Raw genomic sequence first — 16569 nt, forward strand, 5'->3', positions numbered from 1 at the left:
CCCGAGGCATTTAGATTTGTGTTTTAACCCATGGAGACCCCAGTACAAGCTATAACGGTAGCCATCACATTTCCACTTACAAAACCATGTAGGTGGGAGGCCGGGGCTCTGCCTAGACTTTCTCTACCACAAATCTCTTGGAACAGAGTGTAAGTGGACAGCACTTTCACAATGAGCAAGCTGTGAATTATGGTGCTTAAAATATTGGCATTACTGTGCTTCACCGCCAGCATTATGCTCTTGACAGACCTGAGCCACTGGAAGCAACTCAAAAAGAAATAAATCTGGAACAAAACAGAAGAAACCGTGCCCCTTCCTAATTTTCAACACAGGAAAGGAAGCTTCTTTGGGATCTGCCATCTGAGAAATGCCCAGAGGCGTAATCCAGTTGTAAATATGCACAACATGATATGCTTAACAGCAAACAAGGCTAGGAAGAAGACATCTACCCTGGAAAGGCTGCGACACCAGAAAGTTAACCAGGAATTTCACACTGAGCATCTGTCTTTCCTTCAAAGAGATCCTGGCTCCTCAGATCACCTGAACAGTTTCCTATTCACTGTCCTTTCTCAGGTGCTGTTGATTCCTGTTGAAGTTGATTGTTGAAGTTAGTTTAAAAAAAAAAACAAAAAAAACACACTTTTCTTTTCTCCTGACTTTTGTGTCTTGTAGTTAAGAGGCAACTTCTGTGACAGGCACAAGAGTACTGCAAGATTTTTCCCTTTGAGGGGAAGCAGAAATGGATGTGCCAGTCTCTTCTCCCTGGTAACCAAAGTCAGAATGCCTGGGAATGGCACAAAGCCATGCCAGGGAAGGTTCAGATGGGACACTGGGAAAAATGTCTTTAATGTGAGGGTGGTCAAACACTGCACCCGGCTTCCTAGAGAGGTGGTTGATGCCCCATGCCTGTCTGAGGCATTTGGATAATGCCCTCAATAATATGCTTTAACACCTGGTTAGCCCTAAAGAGGTCAGGCAGTTGGACTCCATCTTTGAAGAACTGAACTATTTTATTCTACCTACACAAAGTCATTTAAGTTTTCTTTCAAAAATAGGTTAACGCCTTACTCAGCTCTTACTGAAAACAGTTAGATTTCCTCTACCGAGTTACAGGCTGGAGTGCTCTTAATTGAAATGGTGTATATATGCAATGTGTGTCCATACTTTGCACGGAGCATCTGTGGGTTAATCCAACCAAATAAAGAAAGATTGCTGTCATAGATAACTGAAGCCCCGTAACATGAGGCAGGCCTTCTTGCAACATGCTAAGAGGGTAAGAAGTAAAATGTTTCTCAATATTTTCTGCTTTTTGGTACTGTACTTCTCACAGAGCTTATTTGTTGGCCTCAACTATAAACCTCTCCATGTAGTCTCTCCTAAAGCTATAATTTAACAAGACTGGCTACCTCTGCTTGCACTATGCATGGCCATTCCTACAGCTGAGGAGAACTAGTGTATGGTGAACACTCGCTAATCCCAACATCTCCAACTGCTACTGAAAGAAGGCATTGCAGTCAGAGGAGGCAAGGGAAAGACAGACCCTTAGATCAGCTCTGATACAGGGACGTTTCAGTCATGTCATGTACTTCTGAGCGTGGTGAGACCAGGATGACAGTCTGGGCCTGACAGCTCGGTGACATCCCTTCTGTTCACTTGCTAATAGAGTCTAGAAAAGCTTTTTATGGTAGCTGGCAGCAGCAATAATAGTAGCTTGAGATATGTTCGTGCCACACTCACTTTGCTAGTGTTTGGATTAATGGCATACTTTCATAAATTTCCAAAGCAGGCCCCCTCACCAGAAAACGCTCAGGTTACAGGGCCCTGCTCTCCGGGTGACGAACCCAAGCGCTCAGCAGCCCACCCTCTTGTGAAGCATCCGCTCCTCTCCCACGCAGATCCTCTACAAAGTCCTGTAACTCCTCGGCAGAGGGTTCTGCAGAAGGGGGACTAGACCAGGACAGCTATTTTTAAGGATGCAAAGACCCAAGGGGTAATTTTTCTAGGGAGTAACTGCTATTCGCCACTGTGCAAATGGGTAAATAAATCCAAGGTAGGGCATGAAGGGGCTCTTAGAGGGATATTTAAGTTACAGCTTCAAAATACCAAATAAGCAGGCCCACGGGTATCAGCCCGGAAGGCTACATTAGGCAGGGCGGGTGCAGCCACGAGCTGGGTGAGGCAAGGGAACAGCCCCACGGCTGCACCGCGCTGCACAGGGCTCGTGCTGGGGAAGGGGAGCGGGCAGGGACTGCTGCTCACCAGCCCCTCCAGAGGAAGTTGCTCTCAGCCTCCAGAAGAGTGCTTTCTGTAAATCAGCCAGCAGCTCTTTCATGTACAGCCTCACCATCAGCGCTGCAACACGGGGAGCGACACATCCGATCGGGGACAGCTCAGAAGTGCTATGCCAGCAGAAGCAGCGGAGTGAATTACAACACCGGCTTCGGTGCCATTGCAGAAACAGAACAGCTGGAGTCAAGGGTTTGAAATGTGAATTGCTCACAAAGACTGGACGCCGTGCTTTAACCCAGATAACAAAGCACATTTACTGCACATACAGTTGTGGTGGCTGGTAGCGCGAGGGCCCACTAAAGGACCAAAGGCTGCCAAAAATATTCTTCAAGTGGAGAAAAAACATACTCCTGCATGTGCCTGAAAGGACCCGCTTCATTCAGCGCCTTTTAAGCCTGACTGAATCAGACAGTCTCAGCGGTTCTCACATGTGAGGCATGCAAGTTCAGCAGCTATGAGCACCCTTCTCCTCAGTGGTATGCTCTTACCCTTTAAGCTTGCTTTAGGTATCACACTCAGAAGCTAGAGAGCTTCATTAAGCTATCCAGGAGCACAGGGCTGATAGAGCCAGACATCATCTCTGCAACTGCGACACCACCAAGGGAAGGATTGTGTTTTGCTTTCCATACTGGGCTGGCTGTTGGAGCTGGTAGCCCCAACAAGGCATCAGGAGCTGCCACGAGCTTTACTGGCTCTGGCACAGACTTCCTTATCTTGCTGCACGCAACTCTGCCTTGGCAATCCCCACGGCAGCTCGTGGTGCCTCTGCGTCTCAGCTTTCTCATCCATAAAACAAGGGGGAGCGCACAGCATCTCCAAATCTCGATGGCGTGCTTCATTATCCATGGTTTGCACACCACTAAAAAGAGACCAAATAGTATGCTTCCTTGGGTAGACACATCGAGAGACAAGCTCTAGTCCCAACTTGAAGGATGTATGAAAAATTAATATCTTTGAGCATCCTTTATCCCCATCAGCAAAATCCACCCGCCCCCATAATTTGCTTTGAAATAAGGGAGAAAGCACTAATTGTTCCGAATTATTTGCTGGCTGGAACATCAACATCTAAGAGCAAGCATTCTCTGCAGACATGAACTTGCTCTATCCCAGGGCTTGGGAAAGTACCAGTTCCTCTGGTGCACAGCACTATCTTTTGAAAGCCTCACCACAGCATGCACTACATGAACTTGCCTGTCTGAACTTAGATTGTAAACCAGAACAAAATATATTACTGTGAAATGTGCAAGACATGTCCGAGCAAGTTATTTCCAGACAATTTTCCTGTGAACATCTAACAAAACTGAAGTTTACTTTAAATATACACTGAGGATTTTCTCTTTCTTTTGAGGGCAATCAGTGTCTGAGTTCCTCTGCCCCAGGAGGTACTGGCACAATCCACTCTGATTAGACTCAGGAGGGGGAGCAAACAGACAACTACCCTGATAACAATCTTATCTGAGGACAGAAATGAGATTAGCTGCCTAGCTGCAGTGAATCTTCCTCTGAGTGTGAGGAAGACTGACTAATGCAACATGGGATAGAGAGGGAATTTCCCCACAGAGCATGATGGCAAGTAAAGTGGGTGAAATTCTTCCCCTACTGGTCCCTTTCAAGCAGGGAGAATTGTCTGTTAGGACAAAGTGACCGGGTTCCTGTATAGATGCCGTCCTGAAAACACAGTTGAGCAATTTGTTCCTTCTAGTTTTGTACCGTTATGCATGATCTCAGAATTCAAAAGCAGTGAGATCAGCTGGGAGAACAACTCCCTCCAGCTATGCTTTCTCCTATTTTATTTTTGCAGACTACTCTCAAAATTCTCAGATGGCACAAGATGCATTAGCTTTCCATGAACCTAACAAACAACACTGTTGGGAAGCTCTCTTGAAACAGTTTTGATTTTATGTCTCTAACTTAACTCCCTTCTTCTTAGTTATTATTCCCTTTATAACAGCTAGACTAATCCCTCTCCCCTGGGTGTTTACAGCCTTCACATCTCTGGAACGATCTCAAGTAACAGCGAGGGCAACATCAAGGGATATTAACAGAACATCCCTGAGATAAGGATCCCAGATAAGTCTGTACTTATAAGAAGTCTTGCAATGAAAGAATAACTAATATAGTAATAGGACAGAAGCCAAATGGCTCAGGACTTGCCTACACTGTACCTATACCAAGAGGTTTACCCTGGGGGTTTCCTTGCAATGGACACACAAACCAGCCTTCCAAAGGTGCCATCTTTGTTGCTGTAATTCCAGATGCTGTGTGCTCTGCTATGCAACCCAGGGGACAGCAGTTTCAAAAATACTTTACATTGTCCAGTTGCAGGAAGGGGACAAGGACCTACAGAACACAGATTCACCAGAAACACCGCACCCAAAAAAAGAATAAAAATCACCGACAAGGTAAATCAAATTGATGGCAATCTCAAAATCAATAAAGGAAAAGTTGCTAGTAAAAAGGCAGAGGGGTAAACTTCCTCCCTGCAGCATATGACAGCTCTCTGCTTCAGTATTTGCAGTTTTCTTTACACATCTCTTTAGACTGATGAATATCCCTATAAAAAATACAGAAGCGAGCAGGCACAAGAGAGCCAACTGCTATACTTCTGCCTCGCTGATCTGAATTCACAGCATTTATTTAGTTATAATCCTTCACATAGGAAGTTTATTTATACAGACAGGGATTTCTGGAATTCTGCAGGATTAGTCAATCTACAGCATTCTCAGCGCGTGAGTTTTAGCATCAGAATTACACTGCCTGGATGTTCAATGCCTAGAGTAAATATTTGGGCTGATGAAGGTTAAACAGATTAGTCAAGATGAAGCCAGGGTGCTCTGCTTATTTACTCAGAAGCTTAAATATTGCTCTTCTTCATTTAAGAAGCCTAATTTAAAAGAAAAACACACAAAAGCAACAAATGAAACATACTTGCCCAACCCAAAGTGGGACAGCACCAAGATTTCTATCGTCATGTGTGTGACAAAGCCACACGCTTGCATCGCACATCTCACACTCCTCGGCCTCGTTATGGGAAGCGCACAGAGGAAACAACAGCTTCAGCTCGAGCTTGCTGCTCTGAGTTTCAGCTGCACCAGGGAAATGGCATAAACAACAACCCCCCTCCCCGCACCAATTGTATTCAGAAGCACAAGGGAAATAATTGGTGTGAAAACCTCTCGCAGTTCAGTTACACTTTTGAGATGTAAGGAGGCAGTCAGAAACAAGGCTGCTTGAGGCAGGACTGTGTCCACACACCCTACTGAGGAGGAGATTTACAAATGCTCTCAGCAATGCTACACGTCAGCTTTCATCAATTCAGCAATAAATTCCTACCATTTTCAGGCAGAGCTGTGTTAAACTAGTTCGAAATCCTGGTTCCACCTGCTCTATCCGCCAAGCTCGCGGTGCTGATTTTCTGCAGCATGTCAGGTGCCTGATCCAAAGCCCCTTCGCTGCCAATAGGCTTTGGATCAGACGATGAAGGAACAGTAGTTAAGCGTTAGAGCCAGAAAGCAAAACTGGTTGATTTCACTGCTTGATACACAGAGATTAATCTTCAAAGCAAAAGGATAAGTGATTTAATAAAAAAAAAAAAAAAAAAAGACTGTGTCAGCAGCTACAAAACTAGCCGAAGCGAAGAGTTTAAGGAGGAACAGGCAGGCATTAGAAGTTTACGTTTCAGGCCACTTGTTCAGTTTCAATTTCTGAATCAATTTTATTTCAAGGCACGGACATTAAAAGGTTTTCTATTAAAGCACCAGGAAAATAAAACCCGTGTCTCGACTGAATACCTCTGCAGAAAGCTACTCCCAGTTGCTGGTTTTCCACCCTTTTACTACCGCTCATCATCCATCCCCACTGAGGCTGGGTCTTATTTACTGCACTCTCAAGAAAATTTGTTCAGAAATTTTGGACACTGGAAGAGGAAAAAATGCCGATCCATGTTTACTCTGAACAGATGTAACATTCCTAAGAAGCTCTCAGCTGACTGCCTTTGAAGTCTGGAGGGAAAAAAAAAAAGGCTTGACCTTGAAAGCAACATTTCTTCCCTTAAAAGAAGAAGTCTCTGGGGACTCTTGAAAGAAACAAAAAGCAAATTCTCCAGATCCTTATCTCATGCTATTTTTGAGAAGCTTTTTTTTTCCTTGCTCTCCTTGTGGTGTTTTGATTCAAGAACTTTCACAGACAGTGCACACGTGCGACGGGCTCCTGCCCCCCAGCACCAGGCAGGGGCAGCCCCTGCCACTCGGCTGGATGGCAGCCCTGTCCAGGGAGCACGCAGCACCACTGCAGCTGCAGCACCGAGCACGACAAGACAGGTTTTGTGGCAGGCAGCTTGCAAAGAGAAGTTTTGCGGACGCAATGCACTGACCCAAAGTGAATCCCCATCCACAAGCGCTGCCGCAGCAAGCTGTCCCTTGGGACAGACGTGGCTCTGAACAGCGCTCACGCAGCACACAGACCCGCACACAACACTCCCAGATTCAACAGCCACTGTGGCCTCTCATACTGCCACGGCTGGAAGCACCGTTATTGCAGCAGGCACAGCTTGCACTTACCCCAAAATTTCCGCTGGTGACTAAATTAACTTTAGCATGACAAAAGGGGTCTGCTTTTCCTGTTTTACCTCCCTCTGTCTGCTGCCATGTCCTCAGTGTTTCCCTCCTCCTCTCCCAAGCTCAGCTCCTCCTCTGTTAGTCTGCCCTATTAACCTTCTCCGTTTCCCACCCACCCAAATTTGCACATTATTACGCATCCACAGCCTTTTGTTCAAGGTCCTCAAACAAAAGCGCAGCTATCATTTCCTGGCAAGAGGTGCCTTACACCCAGCAATCACTTAGGGCAGCTCTAATAGACTCATTTCTCCCAAACACAAAAACAGGGCATGCCAGACAGGCGAATTCAAGGACACGTCCTTTCCTGAATTCCACAGAGCAAGATAAGCCTGTGAGCCTTGCACTTACTTTATCTTAAGTAAGAGGCTTCCCCCATTCTCCCACCCACCAAAAAACTAATTATTTACCACTGAGGCACGGAATAGGTTAAAGTTTCCTCTGTCTTGTCTCAGCTCCCTTCGCAGATTAGGGGAAAACAATGAAGTCTCTGCACTTCATGATATTGCTAATGCTTCCTGTGGGGATAGCAGTGCCTGCTGCAAAGAGGATTATGATTACGGTTTAAGAGGAGCGTGCACTGTACTGCCGCAAGAGGCACAGGCTTATCAGAAAAGAAACCAAGCTGCCCCCAAACTATGCACGCGGGACTCCTGCCTGCCTTCAGCTCTGGCTGATGGCTCTGCCTCCAATCACACACCCGCTTATCGGGAGCGATAAAGCGGCAGCTGGACTTTCAGGGAGCATGGGGAGGGGGGAAATAAACGAGTCACACCATGCAAGCGGCTTGCATACATTCACCATCAGAACACCCAGCAATGTTTACAGATCATCCCACCACATTCATCTGCATTGAGACACGGAGATGGCTGGGCATGTAGAGCTCAGGGGCTGTGCGTTCCTGGTCACAGTTGGGAAATCACGAAGGAAAACTGTTGACGGAGCTGTGCTAGCTGTGGTGACATTGGCTGGCCTAACACAGGCAAGACTGCAAATGCTTTGAAAAGCACAACACCATCAGTTAGATCTGCTCCGAGCAGAGTTAGCTTTGACATGCAGCTTCAAGTGCTGGTGAAGGGCCTCTGTCAGACCTCTTGGTCTTACTGCTGAGTACAGAGCTGACTCAACTGGAGAAAGGACAAGGAATTGCAACTGAGCAGTTGTAAAACATACCACCCATCATTCTGGGCTCTCCAAGGTGCCATCAGCAAGATAGCAGCGTACTCGCACCCATCCATCTCTACCAGCTATTAAAGAACAGACACAGCACAATTTCTTTTTTGCAATACAAAGAGCTTCAGCCAAACCAGTCATCATAAATTCCTTGATTTCAAGAAGTGCTCAGCCTAAGTGGCAGGACAAACTGCTGGCTAATGCACATGTCAGGACCAAGAGGGCTCGAGGCCTCATGCTGACTGAAGTATCTCACATTTTAGGGCAGAAACATCCACTGATGTAACAGTTTTGTTTTGGTTTTTTATTTTATTTTTCTTGTTGATTTGTTTTTTTTGTTTTTATCACCAGGCTTGTTCTTCTCCAAGTTATTTATACAACTGATGCAAGCTGAAGTTTCAGATGTTCCCCCTCATCCCTAGCTCTGTTCAGAGGGGTTTAATGGCTCCCTATCTGCTCATTAGAGGCTAGAATTGCATTAACGCGTGCTCTCGGAGTTTTTACAGGTTTAGAAATCACTGAGCTTCATTCGCCCCAGGGCTCTCCCTGAGTGGCTCTGCCTCATTACACAGCGTTGTTCTAAGCATAAGCAGTCTACACACACAAACGCACAGAAAAGCCATAGAGCAAACCCTCCAACCACTCATAATACCGAACAAAGCAACAGTTTTAAGATGCTCACAAGACTCTTCCATGAACTGTGACATGACTTAAACCAAGTTGCTTGGCTCCTTGGAGAGGGCTACGGTCTCCTAGAGACAGTGAAAGTTGGATGCTTTTAATTAGCCAGAACAAACCTTCTCGTGCTGGGACAGTTCACGCAGCTCTCTACTAACCTTCACTGATGGGTGCTGGACTCCTCCGGGTTCCCTCTTTATCCACTTTTTCTTCCCATTAATCTCTGTGGAAGATAAGATAAAGAAATAGAGCTGAAAGAAAAGATTAGGATGGCTTATGGTCTCTCAAACCAGAAAAACTAAAACAGCACTTTCCCATTAACCTGCCTTCAACAAATTTGTGCTTTAGGGGATTTGTAAGCCACTGCATAGATCTGAATTCCAATTGACTCATGTTTCTGACACTTTCATATTCTTTGAAAACAATGGGGACAGAGGTATTAGCAACAATAAATTAAGTCAGTGTCTTTCAAATCTTAATCAAGTCATCACGTGGGCTCTAACCCTTGGGAAGGAAAAACTTCAGTGCATTTCTCAACATCACCTCCAATGACAACACAGTGACAGAGCAAACTTATGAAACCTCAGAAGAATTGTCCTGATTTATGTTCGATGTTTTAAAGATTATCTGTTTTAAGAGGATTTTTTCGTAGCAGGTTCTGATAAAGGTGGCAATGAGAGGAAAGGCAACCTTAACAAGGGGAACCAACACAAAGCAGCAGAAAAAAAAAATCAAATCCATCAGGGTGGGGGCTGAATTAGTAGACTTGAGGAAGAAAACCACAAACTGATAGTGGATTCAGGTCTTGATAAAGGCACCTCATCATCACCTCTGCAGATAAGCCATTTTCATTTTGACAACAAAGACATTGAGTTGTATCGGCAGTGTCAGGATGAGCTTTCCACTCAAATCTAGTCAATATGTCTCTTCTCCCTCCAGCCTCAATAGCCCAGATAGTCACCTTGATTGACGGTGCCATACACCATCATACTACAGAGATCTTTGATACCCTCTGCAAAGGGGACACAAGCACAGAACAGACAGTTGGTTTAAAACAGAAGAAAAGCAGAGAGAGTAAGCGCATCACTTTTCCAGGCTACTGCTAGCATTGATGCAGATGGAAGAACACTTTGCTCTTGAAGTTTAGGCAGAACCTGTCAAAACTACCATCCAAGAGAAGGCTGGAAGCAGGCAATCAAAAGCAGATACGTAGGGAAACCTTGCCCCTCCATCCTGCTTGAGAACACAGGGCTAAGCCTGCAAAAACTCTACCTTAACTAGTAATTACAACTAAAGGTTGATTACCTAGATGACTAAACATCTGATTTTCAGTCCAGACCGGGTACACAGAAAATTGCATGGCAGCCACAGTAAACAGAAGCAAGAATTCACCTGAGAACATGTTTTCCAATCATGGGCCTTACTGTCAAATGCAGTGATTCATTTTATGACCTGCACGGACTCACCAACTCATTTCTCACGGGTCATCTGTACCACAGCAGCAATCAAACCAGACTGGACTGAACTGACCACATCACACCAAAAGCTCCACAGTTCTGCAGCCTCTTGGGCCTCCTTACCTGAAGGACATTCAGCACCCTGCTAGGTAGGTGAGGTAGGCTAACGTCAAACTAGGGAGCGCTTGAGGCCCTACAGACATATCTCACTCTGCCTATACAGAGACTTTGGTAGATCAGTTTTCAGAATGCAATTTATACATTTCTAAAACCAATCAGAAGCTCTATGCTCTTACAAAAGGGAATGAAAAAGCATTACTGTCAAACACCCATCAGACCTAGAAGCGTAGGTGAATGTCATATATTAAAGAAATTAAAAGGCTGCATTTGAGACAGGGATGGGAAGAGCATGTACTATTTCGAAAGGCTCTGGTTAAACTCTCTTAGTATCAAAATTCAATTTCTTTCAGGTTTTGCAAACAACAACGGCCTTGAGCTGAATGCTGCCAGCCCGCCTGCAGCCTTTGAGGAGATTAGGTTATTACCAGCCAACTACGAGAAACTTAAATCCAGTATTAATCCTAATTCCCATTTAACCAAATCTTCATTGTGCAGTGAGAGCTGGCTGTGCATGAATTTGCACATGTATTATGCCATGTGCAATGATCTGTGTCACAAACAACAGATGCTAAACCTCATGTATGTTTAAGGAATACATCCTGACTGCAGTTTCCAGAGAATCCCAGTAAAGGAGAAAGATGGGAGCTGGGGAAAAGAATGGGACAAATGGAAATGATTTCTGGGAGACAATGGGAACAATAGGGCTTACAACAAGCTTCTAGCAGCCAATAATTGGAGAACTCAGCCCTGGCTTGGAAGAAAGCAGCACATGTAGCCAAATCTCAAGGACACAAAAGCATCTGTAATAATGCTGCCATAGTGCTGCCGGTGTCCATCACCAACACTGAACGTCTCAGACCATAACTGCCAGGACTGCAGAAAGCGCTGCCCACCACTGCTGTGCTCACCCCCCCAAGATGAGCTCTGGAGGCAGAGGACTGAAGGTTTCCTTGGAGCAAGCCCTGGCTCCCCACTCCTGGTGCCAGCCCTGAGCCCCACCTTGCCGGGTGCTGCTCAGCCACCGACCCATGGGGACGGGGCCAGGTGGAGCCGTGGTCCTCCCGCTGCCCACCAAAGGAAAAGCAGCTCCTGGTCTCCTCAGGTAACGCAGACACAGGCTTGCTGCAGAAGCTTTCACTAGCAGCTAGCTCTTCCTACTGCAAACACAGGAGAGCCAGAGTGCCGTCCTAGGCCCTCTCCAATACCATTTTACTCCAATTCCCTTCCAAAACCCGTTTAGAGAAGACAAATTGTGCATGGCTGCAGGCTGCCAAGGCTTGCTGAGTTGTCCATGGGCAAGACCGCATCACTCAGCACGTTCTGGTATTCCTAGAGATAAAGGAACTGAAGATTAGGACAGACTGCTGCTTGGTCTACTATCAAACAGGACCAAAAGAAAGTTCTCACAGTTATTGGGGTGTGTGTGTGTGTGTGTGTAAAAACCACAACAATAATGTTTCCTGTATTTGAAGCACAAGAATTCACTGGAGATGAAAGCGACCTTCAGAGAAACACATTCCCAGGAGAACAAGATGTGTTTGGCACCAGTACCTCTTACAGGCAACAGGCCCTCCCTACTGGCAGAGGAGTCAACATCTGCTGGAAAGGCAAACTATTATTATTCTTTTTTTAAACCAGATAAGGTAATTGCTGGAAACCACTATTTCCGTCGACCCCAAACTCAGCAGACTGCAACCCTTCAAAATACTATGAGATTCACGGGCAATATCCATTAACTGGAGGCACAACTAGACTTTCCTTCTCCTTGCAGGTGGCTATTACCTAGTGCTTGGTCACTGGGCCACCCAAGTAAGGCCCCGGTAAAGCTGTGGCAGAGTGGAGTAGCAGTAGGCTGTACTCCAACTGAGCTGTGGTAGCTCTCCATGTGCACGCTCATCCCCTGAAGCTGATGTCAGGTAATTTAATTTAGCAATGATAGAGTTCTGTTAAATTGCATTACCTTGCAGTTGCCATGGGCTAAGACCACACATGGACAACAACCACAGCTCATCCAACAGCAGGTAATCTGACTGAGTGCCTGGCTTTTGGAATACTGCGAACTGGTTCAGATCCTCTTTTTGTGCAACTTCAAGCCAAAATTTGAACCAAAGACTTTCCCTTTCCCAGGAGGTATCCTATCCACCATGCTGGTGCACGTCCTGGGTACTCTTCAATCAGAGTCTGGAAATATGAAGATTCTTGCTGGAAAGAATTCCTGCTGCAATAAATACCAAAATCTCTCAGGGAACAACAGCTCCCATATAAATAGCTCCTGCTGTTCCTCTAATGGGAGGTCTGGTCTGGGACACTGATCTGTCCAGCCTGAGAAAATGGGAAAGCTTTCTCTGCTTACTGTCGTGGGCTGGATCTCCTGTGACCCTTCTTACCTCAGAAACAGACCAGTATGTGCAAGCGAGGCCAACGGCTGCAGGCTGGTACAGGACGGTGGTTTCTGGCAATCAGCACTTCAGCACCCTTTCTTTCTATATTCAGTCAGCAGCAAAGAGAAGCGGGGCTTTTCAATTATGCGGGCAAGTTAAAAAAAAAAAAAAAGAAAAAAAAGGAAGAAGCCAGACATTCCCATTCTATTTTACAAAAGAATTGCTCTCCCAAGGCAACTGTAAATAAAATGAACACCTCCACTGCTTTTCATCAAAGACGGTAACCTTCCAAGAAACACCATTCCCTTCCAAGACACAGCATCCACGGACCATGACTGCATGTCCCCCTCCCTCTTCAGCCTCAGCCAGGATCCTGCCTCTCAGCCCAGCTCCAAACAGCAGATTTCTTCAGAAATGGCAAAGGATTTGGGTTTGCATTTGTGTTTAGTATTTAATCTGCAGAGATTAACTGCATACTTAATCATAGAAGTGAGGCTGATGCATCACGTACATACATTCCTCTAAGTCCTACTTCTCCCACTGCCAATACTGTCATCCATTAGCATGGAAGAAGGGGTTGTGGTGGGTGGGAGAATGCAGCTCAGGCTCCACTCTCTTCACACACACAAAACTAAATGGAAACTGGAAGGTACTTAGAGAAATTCAGGACCAGAAAAGCAAGACACTGCACACTTACTTCTGTCTGCAAAACAACCACAGAGACAATAAAAACCATCTCCTTATGCATGCAGTCTTAAATTTTCAACATTAATCAAAATATACTTTGTACGAGGAAATAAGTAGCTCTAAATTGAAAAACATAATGAGATTTCTCCGGTGATCAGAAACATTTCAGGGGGAATAATTTCTTATTGAAAGGTATTGTTTGCAATACCTAAAGCCGCTCACTGAGAAATGTAAGAATCAGGCAGAGATGAGTCCACTGAAAACAGACTTTAGGTACATAGATTGTAACTGTCTATGCTGGGAAAAACACAAAGCACAAAGATTTTTAAATAATAATAATAATAATAATAATAAATCTATTCCCTCTCCCAAACACACACACAAAATAATCAATTCGTTAAAAGCTACACCGGGAATCATGGTCAACACACAGACTGGATTTCACAAATGCCTCATTCCTAGCTCACTATGCACCAGCCGTGTCTTTAGATCACTGAGAACAATCCAAGTCAAAAAACTTGTCTCTAAAGCTGATTTCCCCAGTGTCCTACCCAATCTAGCTCGAGATGCCCCAAGCGAAGCAATACCTCATGACACCTTTGTTGAAAGGGAAAGAAGAAGCCTACTCCAGTCTCGTTACTGCTATCCAGCCCATCTGCCTTGCCTTTGCTTCATCTGGCATCCTCCTGGCTCCAGCCCCAAGGCAGATCCTTGCAGCAATCCTTCCCCTACTGCCTGCCCTTGCTCCTGCCCCCAGGTGGTATGTGCTGGCAGTCATACTCTTCTGGATTACAGCTGCAAGATGGAAAACACCGATGCTTTGAAGATACGAAACAAGCTGGCAGAGAGCTAATATTTAAAAGCAAATATGCCTTAAAAACAAAACAAAATAAAAAAAATACGCTGAAAGTTCATTGAAACCTAAAAGTCACAATCTTAATGGCAAAGATATCCCTGCAGCTCAGTGATTCAGGCTCTCTTGGGGGCTGAAATTGCCTGCTTAGGCCTGATTAAAAAGATAAGCACAGACAGACCCATTGCTCTAAGATATTTCAGAGACAGCTAGAGCAATGACAGAATCTCATGGGTTTAATAACACTCATAATTTCAGTTATTTATATTGCCAGTTATCCAAGTGTTTACCTGGCTCCAAAGCATAACATTAACAGAATCTCTGTAGAGTTGAATGAGATATTCTCGACATTTCAAAACCTCAGCCAAAAGCCTAAACAAATGGAACAGAAGTTCCTCCCAGACACAGCTAATATCCCAAGAGGAGGATGCCCGCCGGCCTCCTGGGCAGACTTACCCCAGCCCAGCTGCTCTGGGCAGGCGCAGCAGCACAGAGCTGGTGCACATCCAGGATCTGCGCGGCCCCCTGAGACAAGCCTTGCTGCCCAGGTCACAGCTGCCACGGAACAAACACACACAGTCCTCTCAGGTGTAAACCTGGAGCCTGAGTCTGCCCTCGGTGAAGACAGTGAGGTAAGAAAGCCAGGAGAATCAGAGTCTTAGTGGTGAAGAAGCACAGTAAGCACACAGAGGACATGCCTCCACTGTTGCAAGGAATTTGCAGCCAGGATGACCCACCTGGTCCCAGGACTCAGCTGGATGGGGTGTGCTGACAGCAGAGCCGTGCACACCTCTTGCACGACAGGTGCATCCCCAGAGCCTTGGGCAAGGTGTGTGTCCCAAAAATGTGTCTGTACTGCCATTTACCAAGCCTCCAGCCTGCTCCCTCAGCCCGGGAAGGGGCTGCAGGAGTCACCCAGCCTGATCCCGAACTGGTCCGTCCTGATGCCAGGAGCATCATCCTTCCTTATCGCTGGAGAAGTTCTGGCTAACAGAGATGAAAAGCTATTTAACACTTAATTTCTGGCTGGCCCATCCTTTTGCAGTTAAACAGCATCATTCTTCCCCACTACCACCCCAACTGCTCTCTATACTGAAATAGTTAAAAAAAAAGCCCGCAGAACCATTAGCATTTTGATAGCTTTCCGCACATGTATAGCAAAAAGTCTTTAAAATTCATTGCGCTGAGATAATCCTTCAAGTCTAGCATTTCCTCCTCAGCTTGAGGCAACCAACTGGTTTTCTGCCCCTTAATACCTTAATAGAAAGCTCCGAGGAGTTGCCAGGCTAGAAGCCTCAAATACGCTCAAGAAAAGCAGAGTCCTGAAGTTCAAGAGAAGCCATGTAAACTGTCTGGGGTTTCATTAAGAAACTATTACAGGGGCAACATCTTAGACGCTGCAATGCCCCCTGAGATCTCTGCTTCTGTACACAACGTACACACACAGTTTTACTTTCAAAGGGCTGAGCACACACAGCGCCCACTAATTTCAGCTGCCACCAAGGGTACTCCGCATCAAATTAAAACTTTGACCCAGATTCGATACAAGCTCAGGGACTGGAGCTCCTCATCAGGATCAAAGATGATTTTTTTTTTTTTTAATATTATTACAATTTCAGGAACAAAGCTGTGATGTTGAACTGCACAACTGACATTAATACTCAGCAACTCCCCGTCTGAGCCTGGGAAGTTTCTACAGCGAGTGCCTTTTTAACAGCTCCAAAGCACGTTGCTTTCTCATGGAAGCACCCAGGATCGCCTGAGGGTGAAGAAAGCAGCCATCTCACTACCTCGTGCCTTTGATCAGGATTTCTGCAGTGAACACAGGTAAGTGCTTCAGGACCACAGCACTCCTGAGATGCCACTAAATGGTAGGACTTCAGGAGTTGCTAACATGTTAAGGACTATTAGGCCTAATTAGATCCTCCCTGTAAACATTTTTTTGGGGGAAACATTCTGAAAACGCCAGTCTGCTCAAAGGAGAACGCTTGTTGTGAACCTGTGCACACTTCCAAGAAAGTTAACAGGTCAAAAGTTTGCAGTCAGAAGGCAAGAGAGGCAGTGCTTAGATGTGGAAAAATGAGGTTCGGATCCCAGGGCCATGACCCCCAGCCTCCCATGCTCTAATGCGTATCCCCAAACCACAAAACGCGCACTGTTTTGGCTGTGATAAGATTCTCCCCTCAATTCTCCCAAAACTTCAGAAATTCTTTGGTTTTCCTGCGAGAAACACACACACCCCCAAAGACTCGCTTACAGAGAAAAGGGCGTTCTATCCAAATTTAGCGAATGCACAGTTAACACGGGCAAGAGAAGAG

General features: G+C 45.6%; 1 protein-coding gene across 7 annotated transcripts in view; it reads right to left on the bottom strand.

Moving 5' to 3' along the window:
* TSPAN18 (tetraspanin 18) overlaps nt 1–16569 on the bottom strand; it is a 152059-nt gene that overhangs the window by 81601 nt on the left and 53889 nt on the right. For all 7 annotated transcript variants that reach the window (XM_035550109.2, XM_035550113.2, XM_035550108.2 and 4 more), the window contains exon 2: nt 8912–8976. The gene's annotated coding sequence lies outside the window, so the exon portion shown is untranslated. The remainder of the gene's footprint in view (nt 1–8911; nt 8977–16569) is intronic.

This window comes from Cygnus atratus, chromosome 5 (genome assembly GCF_013377495.2).
Source record: "Cygnus atratus isolate AKBS03 ecotype Queensland, Australia chromosome 5, CAtr_DNAZoo_HiC_assembly, whole genome shotgun sequence".
NCBI classification, from domain to species: Eukaryota; Metazoa; Chordata; class Aves; order Anseriformes; family Anatidae; genus Cygnus; species Cygnus atratus.